The sequence below is a fragment of the Neopelma chrysocephalum genome, unplaced genomic scaffold, assembly GCF_003984885.1.
Source record: "Neopelma chrysocephalum unplaced genomic scaffold, ASM398488v2 Primary Assembly neopelma1_22b, whole genome shotgun sequence".
In the NCBI taxonomy this organism is placed as follows: Eukaryota; Metazoa; Chordata; class Aves; order Passeriformes; family Pipridae; genus Neopelma; species Neopelma chrysocephalum.
Window position 1 is genome coordinate 8061584 of NW_020897690.1, and position 20241 is coordinate 8081824.

General features: G+C 38.5%; 1 protein-coding gene across 2 annotated transcripts in view; it reads right to left on the reverse strand.

The window, feature by feature from the left end:
- The window catches only part of GABBR2 (gamma-aminobutyric acid type B receptor subunit 2), a 473412-nt gene that overhangs the window by 376447 nt on the left and 76724 nt on the right, over nucleotides 1–20241 (reverse strand). Inside the window, exon 1 of one of the 2 annotated variants that reach the window (XM_027679477.1) lies at nucleotides 13408–13510. The exons of the other annotated variant lie outside the window; for it this stretch is intronic. The gene's annotated coding sequence lies outside the window, so the exon portion shown is untranslated. Of the gene's footprint in view, nucleotides 1–13407; nucleotides 13511–20241 lie in introns of those variants that run through there. 2 annotated transcript variants of the gene reach the window in all.

Here is a 20241-nt window from a genome sequence, read left to right on the forward strand (position 1 = left end):
ATAAGGGAGATAACATTGCTGGGCTCAACGCAGAATGGCAAATGTCAATTCTTCAATTTTGTACTTGTCTCATCTTTTCTTTCCTTGCCTTTATTCATTACTATTTATTATTACACTACCATAAATAGCCCATATTTTCATAGTCACACTCTGTAGGACTATTTCCCTTAGATTTCCTTTAATTCCATTCTCTGTGCTTTTAAGAATATAGGGAGTGAAAAGATGTGTTATTTAAATATGATATTTGATTTTCTTTTTTCAGATCTAGAGTGTAAGCACTGCAAAAGATATGATTTTTAATTGTGAAATTGAAATTTTTTTTAATTTCAAAAATTAAAACAGAAGTACATCATTCTATGTTTAGTAAAATAAATTTTCTGGAACTACCTTTAAAAAGTAAAGTTTTAGCAATTTTCTCCTTTTGTTAAATCTACTGTTGACTATGTACTCCATTTTAATAAGAGTGGGGTTTTTTCCCCAGGTCATTTTGGGAACAAGAAAAATCACATGATGGAGGAAAGGGTACTATCTCCAAACTTAGCATGTCTTTTCTGTACCCTGAAAATCGTTGCATACTAAAAATGTGTAACTCCTTTTAACTGCAGCTGTGCTCTTTGCAGTAAATAAAAGGAAGGAGTGAAATAGGAGAATATAGGAGAAAAAAATCCAAGTTTATAAATAACAATCAAGAAGCTCTTGTAGATGGAAGAAAATAGAAGTGTACTACTACAAAACATTTGAAGTAACAGTGACACATGTGATAGTATGCCTGGCATCCCATTCCTGAGTAACAAGCTGCAATTGAAACCAAGGTAGGAGTGCAATGATATTTTGAAAAATAACTTGGCCCTCAGCAATCAGCAAGAATCAGTGGTGGGGGAAGCCTGCTGTATGAATTGTTTCTTTCCCATGAGCTACTTGCTCCTGAAAAAGGTTTTATTTTTATAGAACATGTGGAAAAAAAAAAGAAATCTTTCTTGATACTTTTCTGACACGAAATAAAAATATTATTCTAAGGGTGAGGAGATATGGAAAAAGAGCTCTTCAGCATTTTCCTGGTTAAGAACATCATGTCGAAATAAAGTCTCCCTTGTGTGCCTCTGTCATAAGGCAACAGGGCCTGTCTCTCAGTGTGCACAATCACAGACATTTCTAAATAAACATTCACCGCGGATGACATGAGGCACAGATGACTCCAAGGCCCTTCAGAATTGTTCTTATAGCTTCTGAAAGTCACTTACCTGGAAGACGTGAGGCAATCTCTTAAGCTATCACAAGGATGTCTGTAGCATCCTTGAGAATATATTTGAATTTTAATAAAATGTCCGAAAGCACCTGGCAATTTTGGAAAATAAGATGAAACTCTTTTTCTTTAGAGGTCAATGTTCAACCTCAAGAGTGTTAAGTGTTACATGTAGCTCTCAGCATGACTTTTTCTGAAGCAATATTTTTTTAATTTTTTCATTTTATTTTTTATATTTTTTTAAAAATTCCCCAACAAGAATTTCAACATAGATACAGATCAGAATTAAAATACAGCTGACAAAGTAGAAGTTTAGAAAGGGCCTAATGAATTAAGAATAGCAAAAATAATTTTTTCGACTCAAGGGTCAAGAAGATCTGGTGTAACAGTCTTCATTGTACATCTCTGAGTTTTTAATTAAAATCTTTCTGTGATGTAAAACAGTTCAACTTTGTCTATAGCAAATAAAACTTTGCTAAGCTAATTTATCTAAGGAGGAATAATACACAGTCCTTTGGATAAGCTACCATTAAAGTTAACCCATAAAAGCTAAATTAAATTCATGGTATGCTTTAATTTGACTTAAATTAACTTAGCACAAGATTACAATAATTCACCATTTTATGGAATCCTTAGGCTGGAAATGGATAGAGTGCATATTAACACAGGTAAATATTATGTTATTTTTTTCCCCATTAATACCTGGCAAAAGAGACAATACGGAGAGAATACAGTTTTATTTCAATGACTACACAGATGGCATGACATTCACTGTGTAAGTAGGTGCAATGCTTCACAGGTGGCAGGTATGAAAACACCTCAAAATCATGGGCTTATCTGCACTGAGGAGCTGACTCAAAGTTGAATGTTAGATGCAAAGGAAAGAAAAGGAACAGCCCTGGAAGTACAGAGAGATATTGGAATGATAACATGTTTAAAACGGTTTCCAATTTCACGAGCTCTGCAGACAGGCTTATCACAGGTATTTCTTCACAGCTTTTCTTTAATAACTTGCCCAACTTAGTTTGTGTTTTCCCTATTTAAAGGCTCACTGTGATCCAGTTGAGTTTTATATTCCAGGAAAATAACTGGTAGAGATTAGGAACCACTTCAAAAATATAAAATGGTGGAACTGTCTGACTCGTGGTCCTGTCACATTAATGCATGGACACTAAATTTCAATGGTTTTAAAGCTATACAAGCAAGATATTTCCTCCACGCTGCAAACTGCAAGATGATTCCTTTACAAGATCAAGACAGGTTAGCAGACTGACAAATAAATCCTCACCATTCATATTCAACAGCATAGTATGGGATTTTTACAAGCGGAATGACTAGTGCTCTTTCCCCTTAGAGTACCCACAGAAAATCTTAATTAAGCTTGCCAAGAGCAGGGTATTGACCTGTTTATCAAACCTAATTTCCTTTTATGAAAAGGTAACCCACCTAGTTAATCAAGGGAAGCCAGTTGACGTAATCTTTTTGGATTTCAGTAAAGCTTTTGATACTGTCTCTCACAGGATCCTTCCAGACAAAATGTCCAGCACACAGCTGGATAAACACATCATGTGATGGGTGAGCAAATGATCACGGGTCAAGCACAGAGCGTAATAGTGGATGGGGTAACATGAGACTGGCAACCTGTCACTAGTGGGGTTCCACAGGGCTCCACCTTGGTTCCTATGCTCTTCAACATCTTCATAAATGACTTGGACGCAGGACTGGAAGGGATACTAAGCAAGTTTGCAAATGACACAAAAGTCAGAGGAGCTGTTGACTGCCTCAAAGGCAGGGAGGTCCTGAAGAGAGACCTCAACAAATTAGAGGACTGGGTAATCACCGACCACATGAAGTTCAACAAGGGCAAGTGTAGGATTCTGCACCTGGGACGATGCAACCCTGGATGTACGTAAAGACAGGGGAATGAGATACTGGAAAGTAGTGCCATGGAAAGGGACCTGGGGGTCCTTGCTGTTGAATATGAGTCAGCAGTGCCCTGGCCACCAGGAGGGCCAACCCTGTCCTGGGGGGCATCAGGCAAAGCATCGCCAACTGGTCAAGGGAGGGGATTGTCCCGCTCTACTCTGCACTGGTGTGGCCTCATCTTGAATACTGTGTGCAGTTTTGGGCACCACAATATGAGAAAGATATTACGCTCTTATAGATCATCCAAAGGAGGGCCACAAAGATGGTGAAGGGTCTTGAAGGGAAGCCATACGAGGAGTGGTTGAGTTCACTCACGTGGTCTGTTCAGCTTGGAGACTGAGGGGAGACCTCATTGCGGTTACAACTTCCTCATGAGGGGAAGAGGAGGGGCAGACACTGTAATATCCAGTGACAGAATCTGAGGGAATGGCCTGAAATTGTGTCAGGGGAGGGTTAGGTTGGATGTTAGGAAAAGGTTCTTCACCCAGAGCGTGGTTGGGCACTGCAACAGACTCCCCAGGGAAGTGGTCACAGCACCAAACCTGACAGAGTTCAAGAATCATTTGCACAATAGTCTTGGAAACATGCTATGACTCTTGGCAATAGTCTCGTGCAGAGCCAGGAGTTGGACTCAATGATCCTTGTTGGTTCCTTCCAGTTCAGCATATTCTGTGATTCTGTGATTACTCACCTTGATGTACTGACCCTTGAGGGTTCCCTCCTTATACTCCAGAAAAAAAAAGGACATGAAAAAAAATTGAAATAAAGCTGAGCTGTGTGCAGGTGCAATGCCCATGGAGTGCATAGCTCAAACCTGCAGTCAGCCCCAGATCAACCACGCAGATACTTAAAAGCAAATACATTCAGTGCAAGTCTGGAAACTGCAAATAAGGTTCATGCTAGAAGCTAAGGTCTGCTAGTCCATCTTAGCCTAATTAGGTCACCCTAATTCTCTTCCTTAGTTATCTAATTTAGTTTCTTAAATGTAGTATATACTTGTGACACTCTCAACAAACTTATTTGTTCTTCAGCTACTTTCCTGCTCGCCACCCAAGATGAATCAAGACCCACAGAAGACACTGTTCTCTCTCTGTGCATGCCATACTCCATAATGAATCCCAATATGAACTCCCTCAGACATGTCTCACTGAACGAATAATTCCTGCTGGCTGTTAACCAAGCTCTACAGAAATCTCATTGACATGCAATAAAGAAGCTCCAAACTACCAAATCCTCTGTCATTTGCCAGTTACCTTCATTGTGGTTGTATTTGACACTTCCCTGATTGCTGCTATTAATTTGGCACATAATGCTCTGCTAGGCACTGCTACCCCCCAAGCAAAGCTCATATGCATGAGTAGAATTCACGGTTTTGTAAACTGAATTTTAACTTGCCTAAACTCTAGTAAAAAGGGCTTGACTAAACTCTACTAAACTCCAAATGACTCATAGTAGGAAATTCTCTTACTAGTTTAGTAACTGGATAGAGAAACAGATCAGTTTTTCCATCTGTCTACAAAAAAAACCCTGCCTTAAACATCTCCATGACCTTGACAGACTCATTCAGTCCTAAGTTGCCCAGAAATTTAAAAAATAATGCAAATATCAAGTTCCTCAAGACAGCCTGCTTTCTCTTACACCATGTACTCCAACAGAGCTAAATTGCTTAAAGCTTGCCCAGGGAACAGTGCAGATTCTTGACATTCCTTTGTCAAATATGTACTAACTGTCACCCAGAATCTTAACAGTCTGACATGGTATAAAATGCTAATAGAATGATTGTAATCATTTTGTCAAGCATAGCTGACACTACATTGTCAAGTGAAAAAAAGTACTTTGTAGAGCTCTGGATCAATTTTAATTTTTGCCCTGGCATCAGAAAGGTAAAAGAAGTGGTGTGAATGAGTTAAAATTTTTTCGCTACTTTTTTTAGGTACTGAAGGGAAATGTTCAAGTCCTGACCAGGTGAAATATGAAATTGACAATGACCTTGTCCAAGGAAACCATCCTCAAAATAAACCAGTGCTCTGAATACCTTACAAGATTTCAAATGTCTTACTTGATGCAACACTCAGTGTCTCAAGGGTAGGAAACAGATTTCTGTCATTAAGTCTTCTACTACAGAGTCATGGTGCAGTAAAAGAGATATAAATAGGTTTTCTTTTGGCTACTGGAAGCTGCATAAAAATTGGCAGCTGTGGAAAATGTTGGTGCAGGATAGAGGCACAACATCTATTTTAAAACCAGTACTGGAAACACATACTAGCAAGCCTAGGATCTCAAGGCTTTGATAAAATACAAAAACACTCTTGTGCCATAGACCAGATGGTGCAGTAGAGCCAAGAAAAGCATTTTCTACTTAAGCTGTGGTCAGAAACCATCACCTGGCTGCTACCTTTCCATAGCCCAATGAGAAGAGTTTATGCAAGTAGTTCCCACTTCAGGTAAAGCAAGTTGACAAATTACAACCAATATTTACAGTTGTTCGAATATAAATCTGCTGACCTCACATTGAAACAGATGAGAAGAGTTCACACCACCTTTTCCACTTTGGCAAAGCAGGATGTGTATGTACATGTGTGTGTGTGTCAGCATGTGCATGCAGAAGCAGGCACAGAGGAAGGACAAGGACAACAGTGCTGCTGGTTGCCACAAGTCTTCCTGCAGCTCTGATTTGACTGGTATGATTTGAAGGTGAAGGACAACACAGCAGTCAAAAGGTAATGCTCTTTTCAAACACCCGACTTGGCTTTAAGAATAAGACAATTTATTTGCAGAGTTCCAAATACTAATCATAAAAAAATGAACCCAGAAGCAAACAAACAAACAAAAACCACCTACTGTGAAGAAACAAACAAAAAACCCCCAAAACAAATCCACCCCATCAATCGCTCCATCAAACAGAGATGGAAGCACAAGTCAACTTGCTGAGCTAAGCATGAAGTGACAAAATAACATCTCAGGTGCCAGTTCATGAGGCCACAGAGCAGGTTGTTCCTCGGGCACTGTGGAATCTGTATTCCCTAGCAACAGTAAAACCACTGGCAAAAAAAAAGGATAATTTCTCCCACTGCCTCCTACTTACACTGCTATATGCAAACTGATGGGAGACTGTGTCAGTGAGTACCTGCTTCCAGCATGTTCAAAACGTAGTTTAAGCTACTGTACGAGTTGGAAGATAGAAGACTCACACCCACAGCAAAGAAGAGGAGAGAAAGGCAGGAATATGCACGAATCACAAAATGCACAATATTAACATGGATTTGGGTGGCATGTAGTGTGTTAGCATGCAAACGTGCCTGAGTTGGGCGTGGGAGGAAAGCGTTATATGTGTCCCCCCTAACCACAAAAGCTTATTCACTTTTTTAAGCTCAGTTTACTAGAGTATTTCGCCAGATATCAGTTAGATGTGGATATGACAAAACAAGGACACCTCCAGATTTCAGAACTCCTCATACTTTAAATTCACTATGATAACAAATCTCTATTAAGGGAAGGAAAACAGAAAATTTGTCCACAGCTTTCTCTCCATTATGGTGTAACCATTTCTGTGAATTTTCTTTATTCATAAACTGTGAACAGTGTGTGTTCAACCATAAACTTTAGAAACAAATATGAACATAAGCAATTAATCGAGATAACAATAGAAAACAAATTCAGAAAAATTAGACTACAAGAGTTATTTGCAGTGTTACTCAGAGAAATTATTTCCCAAGTTTACATTTTAACATTCAAGTAAACAAACAAAAGGCTTTTTGGTACTTAATATTGGGTACATAGCCCACTGATAATCAACTTCTGAGTGCTGCATACTTCTGATCTATACCACAGCATACAGAAAACATATTAGCTCGCAGCTAACAAAACACTAGTTCTTCTTTTGACTAGCTCTTGGCAATAGAAGAGAGACTCCTTAGAGTCCTGTTTTGGTGGTTTTTCAATGTGTTTGTGCATTAGCTCTACCAGGTGTATTAGGAACAACTTATACTGGTCACCCTCATATTTCTCACTGAGAACAAAGCATTTACCTTCCAGTGCATGATTTATTATTGCAAATAAATTTGCACACACACCTTGAAATGTCATTTAACAGTCTAGTTTGGCCTTTTCAAAAATATTTAGCAGCTTTAGTTCCTGTACTTTCTCATCTTCAGCAAATATTGGATAAGTTCTTAATTACAAATTCTTAGTGTTCAGGAAATCGGATGCTATGATTCTAAAGGCCATTTAATCAAAGCATGTAAAACAGTATGACTAAGTTATGTAAGATCTGTGTAAATTAACCTGATATGAAGTACTAGTTCAGCATAAAGATGACCCCTTTAAAAAAAAAAATCACATTTTTATCAATTATCTGCATTAAAAGTGACACACTTTGTTCAAAGAAATGCAAACAGCACTGCTTTCTATTTAGAAATAATAAAACAGAAGTGATCTTGGCACAGCTTTAATCTGTTATAAATAAATAATTTAATTGCCTTCCATTTGGAAATAAGCCCCATTTAAAACCTCACAGAATTTCTGTAAGCACTCCTACTAACATAACTCATTCTGGGACTTCAAACTTTAAGAAAATATTTAGGTTTAAGTCTTCAAGAAGGTATTTCTTCCGCTTAATGAAAAATGTTTATTTTGTGTAGGATGATTTTTTTTTTTCTGAGTAGAAGATACCTTTTTTCACCCCTGATGGTCTAGACAGAGGAATGCTTCTAATTTAACTCAAACAGTTTCAGGACACCTTTAGCAGGAAAATGGAAATATATCTTGTCTAGACAATCATGTGCCTGACAGTTAGAAAAAACTCTTCTGAATGGCAAGACTGGACTACCTCAAGCTGAGAAGAGATACAAACAGGAGGCTCTAAATATCAGCTAATGCTGTAAACACAAAGGTCAAAGGCAGCAAACCTCTTGTTATGGTGAGTCCAACTCCCGCCAGCAAGTGCTCGTCTGACCTACCCTTTTTAAACTTGAATCTAAAGGCAGTTAACTCCTTGATGCCACCGATCTCTGAACAAATATTTTGGTGATGTACAAACATAAAACATGTCATTATTTAACTACTTGAGGATTTCCAAGCTAATATTACCCACTTTGCTAGCTTCTTATAGAGTTAATCGATAATTCACAAAATGGAAAGTACACTTCTTGGAAAGTACAAAAAGTCAGAAGCTGGATGAGCTAAAGGGAACATCATGGCAAGCCCACAAACTGTCAGGTCGCATGGAATAGGACAGAGGCCAAGACTTCTCATTGATAGATCCCCAAAGGACACAGTTTTCTCCTTCAAGGAAGCTGCTGGAACAGCAAACTGAAGTCCTTTGCTCATAATTCATTTACCTGAGCTCAGCCAAGTCAAATTGTTATGTTTGCACACTGCAGAGCTGCACTGCCCATCACTGGGACCTTGACAAGCCAAAATTAACAGCACCCTCATGAATTTCATCAAGGCAAATACAAAGTCTTACATGTCGGAGCAAAGACTCCCCATGCAGAAGTTCAGTCTGGGAACTGAGAGGCCAAGCAGCACAGACACGGAAGTGGGAGTCTGGCGAACAATAAGTTGACTGTGGGTCAGCAGTATGGGTATGCAGTAGTGAGTGTAACTGCAGACTGCTCTGCACTAGCAAAAGCATAGCCAGTGCTTTGATAGGACTGACTATTCCCTTCTAGTCATCGTTGTTTAAGTTGTGTTTCAAGTAGCCTGCTCACTTTTAAGCCTTCAGATATAAAGGACAATAAACAGAAGAGAAACCAAGGAGAGTCATCAAAATGGTGATGGGCACACGATGCATGAGAAACAGCTGAAGAAGCTGGGCTCCTTCAGCCTTAGGAAGAGAAAGCTACCGGGGTCTCTAATTGCAGCTTTCCAGTCCTTAACAGGGGGAATACAGATGGAGACAGACTCTTCTCACAGACATGCAATGAAAGAACAAGAGGTCACAGTCACCAGCTGCAGCAAGAGCAATTCTTACTAGACTTAAGAGGTAAAAAGGCAAGCTGAATGATCAAGGACTAGAACAGGTTAACTGGAGAGCCTGGAAAATATCCATCCTTGGAAATTTTCAACACCTAACAGCTAAATGCCCTGAGCAACCTGAGAGAGCTTCAAGATCAGCTCTACTTTGAGCAGGATGTTGACCAGATGATCCCCAGAGGTACTTTTCAAGCAAAATTAATTGTAATATTTCAATAATAAGTAGCCACAAGAGCTGAAGCAAAGAAAGAAAGGCAAAATCAGCCTCACAACACCATGTCTATTCACAGCAGCCTCCAATGCAGCATTATTTCTTGCTAACCCAGCAGCAATTCCAGCACTGATTCAACAAGGTCTGCAAAATTTCAAGCAGCATCCATGAGTGCTGAAAAAATAGGGTGTTAAACCCCATTTTTTTAATAAAGCTATGCAGATAAAGACTGTAAGGTTTCGAGTCTAAGGTCTGTATTACAGAAAAGTCTGTAATACAGGAAAATTCCGTCTGTATTACAGAAAAGAATTATTTTGTGTTGGGAAAGCTTAAAATTATTTTGGCTAACATTTACTTAAGACAGCAGTAAGAATATATATGTTTGAGAAAGAAAGGTATTGTTAATTTTAACATAAAAACAACATGATCTCTGACTTTCATGTGAGATTTTGTTTGAAATGTTGATTTTTGTTTTGCTTTTTTAAGTTACATTTTCAACATGTTTGTTCTCTGCAACCATAAAGAGTATTATTTACAAATTGCTATGGATAGTTGGACAATTGGTATCATCTGTTGTTTTCTTTGTACTAATGTCAAACTGGCATGCAGTAATTTTTCTAACTAAATGACTTTAAATTTGTCTAAAAAGCTTTTTAAACATTGTTTAGTCAAATAAGTGATATCTTCTTTTGTTTTTACACAATTATGTTCACTCAGCAATTTCAAACAGGTGAGGAAAAATGTTATATGACAATACTTATTAGTCTGCAAACGAGGGATGTGACACCTTTTGATACGGTCCCAGAATAAATCCTGGCAAGTTAGGGTTTGCAAAAGCTTAATGAAAGCAATGACAGTAACATTCCTTGTAATAAATTATATAAAATGTTGAAATACTATAATCATTTAAGATATTTCTAACTTATTGTAATTAAAGCTTCTCCTAGAAAACACCAGATTGTGTAGGCTATATTCCTGGAAAGAAGGCATCTGCTAATCTTAGTAAACAGAGCAGAAAAGTGGGATCTGATTTAGAATAAACATTCTTAATATCCATTCAATGCTTTTTCAGGATTGTTCCTTGAAGTGGACCAGCCCCAGAAGTTGCCAACATATGTTCCATCCTGTGGAACTAAATCCTTGATCACCATCGCCTCACTCCTCAGCTGTAGGGTGCACAGTGTTTCACACTGGAGTTACCGCTAGTCAGGAGGCATACAGAAGCCTGCAGCTACAAAAGAAAAACACTTCAATGTAATTCATTTGTTTCAGCATCAGAATCTTGTCTTTCACATGGCTGCTATACTCTATAGATCCGTGAAAATAGTATGGGGGAGATTTAGGTTGGAGAAGCAAAATGGGTAGGAACAGAGAGATGGTAAAATTAGATAAGGTAAGACAACCTGAACCAATCCTTGCAGACAAAAATGTCACTGAGTGAATCTGCACTAAAATACTCTTCATCTAAATCGTGATTATGAGCCCTTGTCATTTAAGGACAGATCTCATTTGAATTAGTCCCTTTAGGTAATCAAATAAATTCTTTTGATTTCCTACCATCTGTTTAAAATAGGAATGAAAATAGCAGATGTCAGTTGTGTGTGCAAGAATGTACTATCATATAGAGTTCGCATCTCTTCCCTGAGTACTCCTTAAGCCTAGCACCACTTCTGCCCTGAGACATCCAAATTACTTTCACTCCAATCCTTCTCCTTCACATTCTATTGAAAACCTTTCCCCATTCCTTCCTTCTGCATACACTTACCCCAGGGCTAGGCTTACAGAGCCCAAATGAATATAAGCATAATCATAATCTTTCCTGCTAAAGAGTGACAGACATAAGTCTCTGCCTATACAGCATCTATATGCCTTCCTGTGTATCCTAACTCCCCTAATACTTGATCCTGAGCTCAGACCTGTGTCTAACCCAACACTCTTGGCACCCTATCAGTACTTCTGTCCTGCTTTCCCATTGAGTAGTGGCATCCCTCTTCAAAGGGTATAACCTGAAATGTCTAAATAAGTACAAGATGCTGGGCATGCTACTGCAGCAGATGTACATTCAGGAAATATCCTCTGAGAAACCACATCTGTGGCAGCCTTTTGAGAATTTATTCAATACCTTTATTAGATAGCCTTGTCACGCTGATAATTTGGATTTCTAACAGACATCAAAAATTTTTTTACAGAGCATTCTGTATCAACTTTACTTGGGAGAACATCTTGTATGTTGCCTCATTACTGTATGCTCTGTTATTCAGTGTAGCTTACATAAGGCTTTTTCAGATCCAGCATTCTCAAATGTTGGCATTCAAATACAAAGGAAGTGGTCCAACACATTGCAATATCATTATAAAAAATGTATTTTTAAGGATATTTGAATGTGATTTTTTTTTTTTAGTATAAGGAGATGGAAAACAGGATATACTATGCCTGTGCTTTATATAGTACTATCAATATGATCTCTTCCTTTTTTTTTTTTTGTTTTCCACTAAACACAATTGAGATGTCGGTCTCAAATATTCATGACAGTAACATACCCTCGAGTGTAATATACCTGTGTTGATTTGACTATATTTGAAATTAGCTATAGAAGATAATTTAGGAGTTTCAAGAACAGTATCTCATGCTATGCCCCCTCTTGTTTCTTCCTCATCTTTGTTCTAGCCCACTGATCATGAAGTTAGGGAGTGCAAGCCCTCACATCAGCAGATTAGTACAATGGTTCTATAATACAAGGACATTTAGGATTGTCACCAGACGAAATTTGATATACAGCAGAAGCATGCAGCAGCTGTAATACCTTCTGTGCAACTCTTCCCTATGTCCCACAGTATTCAGCAAACGCTAAAGACCAGCGGAGAGGGGGAGGCAGAGAGAGACAGAGAGACAGAGAGAGAGAGAAAGAGAGAGAGAGAGAGAGTAAATAACTAGCACTTTGCTGTATGTCAGGAATAACCAGCTTCCTATCACCCACCTAGTGCAGGTAATACAAGTTAAAACCTTAGTTGTTCTTTAATTAAAATTTTTAAATAATTTAATGAGTGCAGCCAGTCAGAAGATAGGCAGCAGAAGAGTGCACTAAGCCCAGCATTAAAACTCAGCCTCCTAAACTGCAGTGTGTGCACTCCTTTGCCTGAATTATTTTCTGGAAGAGAGGAGGGGATATTGTTGCATTTCTGATTCTCATATTGACCTGAGGCTTGTCATTAGCCCTGCATTTTATTTCCAGATAGGCTCTGAATTGGCTAAAACCCAGTCCTTCGTTGCCAATATGATGGATTTAAGTTGCACAAAGTTCTCTATAGGACCCTAATTTGTTGCTAGAACCAACATTGTGATCAGCCAACACTAGAACAAACATTCTTCTGGGCCCAGAGTAGAAGATAAGTTTCTACAATTCCCAACATTTTTGCTTAATGATAATGATTAATCATTGTCAAAGTTAAATTCTGTTCACACACACAAGAAAACTGTTTACTTCTGCTACCAGTTATTCTTAGTTGAGGAGGTAATGATTTGTACTGTGCATTTAAAGTTTCTCCTCTCTAAACATGCTGTTGTCGTGTCAGGAGCTTGCACTCTGAATTGTTCAAGGTAGGAAAAAAATCCATTTCAACCTATTGCACAACATCATTTATGAACAGTCAACAAACATTGGGAAGATTAGATGTATCCAGACCAATAAATTTACTGCTACTATTCAAAGCCTATGCTAACATCTTTTCTGGTAAAATAAAAGAGTGAACGCAAGGGGAAATTACACAATTACTGATGCTTGACATCTAAGTGATGAACAGACAATGAGAAGGGTGAACTACTGTCACTCACTGCTCCATTTAGCTGTCTCTAAGAAGGATGCTGTGAGGACAGATTGAGCAGCCTAAGGAACACATGAGAGTCAGAAGACTGAATCTCACTTTCAGAGCTCCCACCCTGCCATCTCTGTACACACTGGAGGTGCACAAGGAGTCAGCTGGGGCTGGGACAGCCTGACCAGGCTGGGAGTGAACCAGATAGCACCACCATAGGAAACACAGGATACTGTTACCTTTATCTGCCTTTCCTTAAATCATGAACACCTGGGAAGTGGCATCTATGTTCCTGCTCTCCCAGGTCTGTTTTCACTTCTGCTACTTCAGTGTCGTGGGTCCAGCAACACTCTTCTGTGCTGCAAGCCAACAGCGTGCACTCTCAGATCAGAGGTTAAACTTCATTCTGGGTTGCATCAAAAGGTGTGTGGCCAGCAGGTTGAAGGAGGTTGTTCTGCCCCTTGGCTCTTGTAAGACCCACCTGGTCCTCAATACAGGAAAGATGTAGGGCCACAAAGATGATCAGAGGGATGAAGCACCTCTCCTATGAAGATAGGTTGAGAAAGTTGGAAGTGTTCAGCCTGGGGAAGAGAAGGCTCTCGGGAAACTTTTAGCAATCTTCCAGACTTTAAAAGGGGCTTATAAGAAAGAGGGACTTTTGACACAGGCAGGTAGTGATAGAACAAGAGGGAATGGTTTTAAACTGAAAGAGGACAGATTTAGATTGAATGTTATGAAGAAATTTTTTACTCAAGGGTGGCAAGACACTGGAACAGGTTGCCCAGAGAAGCTGCAGATGCCCCGTCCCTGGAAGTGTTCAAGGCCAGGTTGAATGGGGCCCTGAGCAACCCGGTCTAGTGAGAGGTATCCCTGTCCATGGCAGGAAGGTTGGAACTAGATAATCTTTAAGGTCCCTTTCAACCCCCAAACCATTCTATGATTCTCCTCCCAAGCACAAGACCTTCAATAAAATCGCCATGAGCCTGTGCTCAAGAGAACAAACTAGACGCAGTTTTTCAGGTAACCAGTATCTCCTCTCACAGCAGTCTAAATGCCCCTACTTTTTTGGGGCGAAAGTTATCATAAGTTATCATATATGTAAGTTGAGTTTTTTGACTCATTGCTGTTTTAGTGAGTCTTCATTTAGAGTCTTGGCATTTACTGAAAAATATGAAGCTAGAGCAAGCAGAAAAAGCCTAAAACTGAGTTGTTACAACAGTCCACATGCACTTTCCTCACCCATGCCCTTAATGCATCTGAGAGTACAGGTTGTCCCCATGACTGAAGCTGAACTAACACCTCACTGCTGATGAGAGCAAGAGGCATAGACCTTCTGCTCCTGCCACCCTCTCACTAAGCCTGGTTTTGAGTCATTTGATCATGCATAAGTATAATGAAACTATAAAAAAGCAGAAAAGTACACAGGTGATTTCTTTTCCCCCAATCAGTGAGTCAAACTAGCTTACCCTGAAATAAGGGGAAAGCAGGTGGGATAGGGGGGTTCATTCAGGGAAGGCACAAGAAATTTCCCTTTCTGCAGCAGCAAGCCCTTAGCTGGGCTGGCCTCACTGCCAGCTCGCTGTTATGATGGCTGCAGAGATGCATCCCCAGTGTGTTTTATAACAAAGAGCATGTCTTTGCATCTCCTGAGGCTGTACTCACACCTCTTCTCTTACTTTTTTACTGATTCTCCATTCTTTCTGTCCTATTTTTTTTGTTTGAGTGCTCACACACATGTATAACCTCTCAACATATGCCTTCAGCTTAAGATTGTAATAAAATAATCATCATCATCATCTAGCTTTCCTAGGTATCCATCTATCTTCTTACCATGTCTAGGTATTGCTGTGAAGAAGGACATTTAATTCCACTTCCATTTAGCTTGACTAAACGATGATTAAGCCCATAGTTTTATCCACACCCATGATTGCTTACACATCAAACGGGCAGTGGGTGGTAGCCATTAACACTACCAACAGTTGAAGGGATTTCTTTTTCTGGCAGCATTTCTGAAAGTCTCATCTTAGGGCTTAGTTTTTAAGTCATATTTTTCAATAGTTCATTATAAAAGCAGATTCATGAAGAATTCTTTTAATACTACACATTCATGTCTGATCCTCCTCTTACTTACAGTGGTTATTTGCTACAGTAATTTCACTATCTTCAGAGGACTTGGTTGTAAGTACATTAATTTAAGTAAGTTTAAAAGTAGGCCATGCAAACAAAATGAAATATGGGCAAAGTGCAAAAACTCTTTAACAGTCTCATTTAATTTGACATATAAAATAAATATGGATTTTATTCAGGGGTGTATTGTCATCTTCAAAAGTCTGCTAATCCTAGAAGTCATTTTATTGAGTCTTTGGTTGGTGATTTTTAAGCAATAATTTATTTCAATTAAATGACAGCATCTTTTAATCACAGGGAAGTGACTTGGCAGACAAGCAATTCTCTCTTTGGAGCTTTCATACATTTATTCATCTGCCTAAATTTCCTAACACTTGGGAGTTCAATTGAAGAAGTTTCATCCTGAATTAATGATTTGGGTAAAGAAATCTGTTTCATTACAACACATAAGAAACACACATAAGAAATGAAATAAGGTGAATGTTAGGGGGAGCAAGGGTAGCGTGATAACTTTAAGCCTGAAAAAAAGCAGATGTAAACCCACTGTGATCATTGGCCATCCACCTCCATGTGCCACAGTTAAAATAGCCCACAATAGCTATGATTTTTATATCAATAAAACCATAGCTTTCCCCCAAAGTTATACAGGTGTCATACAAAGCAAGCAAAGGTGTTAAACACTGCTGATGCAGGTTAGAAGCATCTCTTTGCCTGGAAGATAATGTTTAACATCAGATCAGGCAAAATAATTAAGCCCAGTAGTAGGCACCAGACCTCAATACCCACACCAATCTGACCATTCCTGACAGGGCTGGAGAACAAACAAAGCTCCATTCACTGACATCGGGCTGCTGCGTATGTGTGCCCTGCTATAATACTCCATTTTTGAAATCTCCTTGCCTGCATATCACTGGAAAAACAACAATAATGCCTGAAGCTTTCTGATAATACATTTTTCCCTGTTGTATTTTTCAATTTAAAAAAAGAGCCCTAATAGTTCCATTTTCTATAAATGGATGTTTTCATTTGGCAGACAAGCAGCCCTTAGACACCAGGGCACACTTTTTTTTTGTTGTTCTGATGGCAATTGTTCTGCTGGAGTGCATCAGAAAGCATTGAAATCTCCTTACAGAGTTTGTCACATTTGCTTTCTTCAGCCAGTAATGAAAATAAGTTGTAAGTTAAAAAACTATGCCAGCCACTTAAGAAGTAGTTTCACATTATTAGACCACATTGCTGTAATTATAAAAATTCCACACAAAACCTCAATTCCCAAACTTACTAAAATCTTCTTTTCATATCCTATACCTACTTCTTTTCCTCTGCTATCGATCCAGACTAAGTACCTGCTGTGTTATCTCACCATCTTCTAAGAACATAGTTAGGAAATACAAAGCGCGCAACAAATCCACGAAATTGTTAAGTGCACCGTAGCATAAAAGCATTTAACAAGGTTCTCTGACCACATCGCTTGTGTTCAATCCACAAGAGTACCTCCTACTACTTAGCCTAACAGTCCAGTTTCTATTCTGATACACACATCTGTCACAAAAAAAGGAATTAAGTCAATCTACCATGAATTCGTGGACTCCTTGAATCTAGGATTTAACTCTATGGTATGTGCAAAGCTGAGCACTGTACAGCACTGAAATCCTGAAAAGTATCAGGTAAATTATATATAGAATTAGAAGAGCAAGAAATAGGTGCTTAAATTGCTTGACACCTTGATGCTGTGGTTTACAGAGGAGCTATTTTAATCATGGAAAGAAACCCTTGCTACACCTAAATAAGCTGTGGGAAATGATCTAGGGGAGAAAACTGCATTTTTAAACTCAAGGTCCAGCCAGTAGACAGTCCTATATAATTTTACCTTAGAAAATAGCTCATGGTGCTGTGACACAAAGGGAGGAAAAATGGAAAAAGAAAAGCAAACAAGCAAACAAAAAAGAACAAACAAAACACAGTCATCACCTTGAGAAACTGCTACAGAGTCTGAAACTTCAACAGATCTCCAGCTTTTTGCTAGCAGCAAGAAGCCACAATAAAGAGATGAAATAGAGTTAGAGCAGCAGTTGGGATTCTCACTTTGTTACACGTATATGATGCTGAATTAGAAACTGCAGTGCACCCAGAGGGTGGTTGGGCACTGGAACAGGCTCCCCAGGGAAGTGGTCACAGCACCAAGACTGTCTGAGTTCTAGAAGCATTTGGACAACACTTTCAGGCACACAGTGTGATTCTTGGGGTGTCCTGTGCAGGGCCAGGAGTTGGACTCAGTGATGCTGATGGGTTCCTTCCAACTCAGCATATTCTATGAGTAACAGTCTTAATAAAATGACTGTGCTTATTTGGACAGTGTGTTTGTAAAACTCAAGAGCTTTAATCTCTCCGGGTTCAGCTTGTAGCATGGGTCAGAAATTTAATGCTGTGCAACCCAAAACACAATCCTGATTATCTCATGCTCACAACCCCTAGCTACACTGGCAGCTAGAGTATATGGAAAACTTAGTCATTCGTTAAGCAAATGAATGGGAACATTTAAAGGATGTTTATGAACATTGCCATCTGAATGGTACTGGAATAAATTAAGCCAAAGTTCAAAAATATTTTCTCAGCAAACTATGAGATACACCTTATAATTATCTACAGTTGGTTTATATTTTAAAATCTAACTCATTTGAAAGAAGGAAAAGACAACAGTTGATAGAGGCTGTGTCCATACTTTTCCCCCTTGCTAAACGTTTCTATTGCCTGTGTGCATGGAAGAGAGGGGAAACACCTTTAAATTGTGCAACATTTATAATAAAATATATATAGTATTGCATGCATTTGATGTACACCCTTCTGTATATTCCAACATTGTGTCATTAAATAATTAAAATATTAATATTTGGTTTCTTCCTCCTTACAGTGTAAAATTGGCCATATTTCAACTTGTTTGTTTTCCTAACAGTTACACAGTTTCAATGGCTATCATATACAATATTTTCTGAATATATAAATACACCTAAATAACTGCAAATAACTGCAAAACTATACAAATTATGAGGTTACATTTACTCATGTATCTTGACATTTAGAAATTCTTCTGCATTCTAATTACTTTCCCCTCTGTACAACATTTAAACATCTACAGAGATTTCACTATGATTATTTCCTTTTATATCAGGTCACATTTAACAAATCTCAGTAATGCAAAAAAATAAAATAAAAAGGAAATAATATTCACCATCTCTGTGAGTGGCTCCAAATGTACAATTCCAAACTTGGTCAAACTGTAGCAAAAGCACATCTCCCAGTTCCTTCACAACAACAGATTACATTTGTTTTTACACTTCTTTAGCCTAATACTGAACACGGATGACATCTTAACAAACAATTTCTTCAAGAGCACTCTAACTTTTGTCACTCTGTAAGTTAATCTTACTCCCATAGAAAAATCAAGCAATCGCTTGGTTCCTCATCTGTTATTGCACAGCACCCATGGGACAATCAAAGAAAAGGTTTATTTATACATTAGTGGAAGATTAGATTATTTCATCTGTGGTTTGATCAGGCATTTCAATTGGAGTGTTCTCTTCATTTTTCTTACATCCTTACTCGCTCTTTAGTTTCCTTCAGCTGGAAAACCTTGCAAACCAAAACCACAGTTTCATACAGAACCCATGGGTGGCATATGTTCCAAAACACAGGTGCTGCCACAAAGCATCAGTATAAAGGAACTCGCTGGAATTAGTTCTGTAGGGCCAGGTCTTCAACCACTGAAAATTCTTTTCTATCCCACCGAAGCAAGCTCACACTAATAGTTTGGTCTACCCTTTAGCCATCCTAAACATCTCTAATTATGCAATGAAGGATCACAGTCATAACTGGCACTGATACTTTGCCTTCTGATATCTTCCTTGAAGTCAATATTTCTCAGCCTATTTTGCAGCTAGATCACAACTCCTCATTAAATAATAAAACCTAACATCACTTACTTCTCTTGATCTAGTTAGAAAAATCTCTATTTCTTGAGTAGCTCATGCAGTGGTCAATAAAAAAAGTTATCTTTACAATTTAAGCTTTAAAGGTTTTCCTCCCAATTACATTTCTAACAAGTTAAAATAATGAGACTATGCAATATTTTACATTAAAACTGCAGAATATACAGGATAGGGTGGTACTAATTAAAAAGTGTTTTAAGATGGCATGTTTCAAAAATGCAACAGACTGCTTCCATAGCAGTATTGTACACACATTGCTACGCTGAGACTTTATCTTTCCAGAGGGCAAGGGAATAGTGCAGTGGCAGACACATTAATTGCCTTATGGCACAGGGCTACATACCATGCTGGCTAATAAAACTAGGAATCAAAGAGGAACCCCTCCCAAATCTTCCACAATAAATCCATGCTTTTTTAGCCATATATATTTAGATGGCAAGTTTTCACAAGAATGGCTCTTTGAAGAAATTTCTTGCATGGGTAGGGTGAAATGCAAAGTTATTTTGTCCTTTATTACCATTAAAAAAATCTATTTATTAAAAAAAAACAACAAAACAACCAAACAACACACTAGCTGTCATTTAATCCTATAAATGTAGTTCATTTAGTCAGTTGCCTTACGAAGGATGCTGTACAAATGCAGTATCACAACATGCTGAAGTTGGTGGTCAGTACATACTTAAATCTGTACTGCTTAATGTTATACCTTTTTGATACATTAATTATACGTTAATCTTTTGAGCAAGTCTAGACATCTATCCCTTAATCCTTAAAATTAAGAACAGAAACAACACAGGGTTTAAGCCTGCACATGCCTCCCCGACAACAGATTCGTCAAGCAGATTCCTTCCCAGAGCAGTTCTTCAAGATATATTGAAAATATTCTGTATTTCTCAATGGAAAATTCCCAGGCTCAGCCACAGAATTACCTGTAATAAGGACTGTCTCAAAACCAGATGT